Source organism: Microcebus murinus, chromosome 2, assembly GCF_040939455.1.
Source record: "Microcebus murinus isolate Inina chromosome 2, M.murinus_Inina_mat1.0, whole genome shotgun sequence".
NCBI lineage: Eukaryota > Metazoa > Chordata > Mammalia > Primates > Cheirogaleidae > Microcebus > Microcebus murinus.
In genome coordinates this window covers 103,181,119-103,183,071 of record NC_134105.1, presented here as the reverse complement: position 1 = coordinate 103,183,071, position 1,953 = coordinate 103,181,119, and positions in this window count along the sequence as shown.

Genomic DNA, 1,953 nt, shown 5'->3' with positions numbered 1-1,953 from the left:
TGTAGAACAATTAAAGCATCGAAATAAATAATGAAGTAACAGATTACAACCCACTGAATAAAATAGGAAACATGAGTCTGAACTGATGCAAATCAATTAAATAAATAGAAATTTTGGTGAAGAATAGGATATTTACATAGTTTTAAAATACTGCCCACAAAATATTAATTAACACAAAGGGAAAAAAGAGTGTTGAAGTTAGGTCTTTCAATGCAGGGCCTCGAGGGATGATTGGAATCAGGCAAAGTTCATGATATAATAGTTTAGGATTGGTGGAGACAGGGAGGAGATGGTTTTGAAGCCAGGCTTGAAGAGTAAACAGCTGTTTGATAAGCCAATTGGGCGATCTCTTGCTCTGAGAAGGGCGTTATTAATCTGATGAAGGCTAGCTGAGTTGTCTATATTAAGATAAATGGATTTTCTCGAAGTTCCTGAAACAAACAATAAAGCTATTTGCAACTTCATTTTGCTGGGCTGCAGTTTCCTGGAATTCGAGACATGTTAATACAGTCTTAATAGGTTCTTAATCCTATTAAACTGTGTGGCTGTAAATGGTTTCCATTCTCAGAGGACACTAACCAGACACAACTTAGGGACAACAGACATAAACCAGGCTATATGGTCACCCTACCTACCACTGGGCAGATACCAAAGCCATATAGTATAAGTTTTATTAGCTCCATTTTGCAGATAAGGTAATTGAGGCTTATGGCCCTTAGAAAAAGCACAACTAACTGAGCCTTGGTAGATCAGAGGAGGTTAGAGTCAAATGTAGTTCTGAATAATTAGCATGAGCTAATTAATCAGGTGACAAAGGGAAGGGGGAAGAGATGGAGGGGGCTGGGGCAGAAAGGAACACGGGCCTCCTGGGGGACGAGGAGCATCCCGGCCTAGGGAGCTGCTGGGGAGGGCAGGCCCTGGGAAGAGGCCTGGGATGCTCTGCCCCAGAGTCTGGGCCCTAGTCCAAGGGTGATGCCAAGTCGTCAGAGGGTGATAAGCAGGAATGACATGCTTAGATAAGCACCTCAAAAGTTAAAACTGAGCTGCACTTGAAAGATAGACTGGGAAGAGCAACCATTAGGTGTTGATTCAGTAATTCAGAGAGAAATAAGGACTCAAAATAAATTAGAATCAATGAGAATGGGAGAGAAGTGGCTAAATGGAAGAGAAGGAAGCAGAACCCACAGGGCTTAGGGTTTCGAGTAGACATGGGGGCCAAGAAGAAAGACGGGGGAATTTTATTGGAATTGGAAATGACATGAGAGTGAGTCATGCTATCCACGAACATTTTTCATTTTGTTGGTGGTGTTGTTTTTTTTAATTGTCATTCGACAGTTTTACAATTTCCTTCATGGAGAGCTGAGCTTTATTTATTCCTACATATAACTAATACAGTTTTGCTATTGTAAATGGCATCTTAAAGCCTTGATTCTCCTTTCCAAGCCGATGGCTGAAAGGCAGCCATTAACTAAATCACCTGTTTTATTTTTTAGCCAAATGCCCAGCCGCTTTGGGATGCCAGCACTTAAGGAAAGAGCCACTATGCAGGGTGGCAGCCAAGTAGCCAAATAGCAAATTGAGCTGGTTCCCTGGCTCCTTTCCTCAAAGACAGCAGGGCCACGCCTCCAGCCCCTAGCCAAGGCCAAAGCTGACTATAGGGGGAACCCTGATCACAGCCTCCCAGGGTGGGTGGGGGAGAATGCCAACACCCTGGGAAAGGCGGCAGACCCCTGAAAGCTTCTCTCCAGGAAGTGGCGTGCTATTGTTAAAATGTAGCTTAGCATGAGCAGCAAGCAATGAGGAAGGCCTTTGGCTTATAACCAAGTTCCAAATGCATAAGGCAGGGGTGGAGAACCTTTTCATGTTGGGAGGCCACATTCATTTAGCTATAATCAAATAAGGCTGCATTCAAGAAACTTTAATTAGATATACTTTAAAATGTACATTATTTTG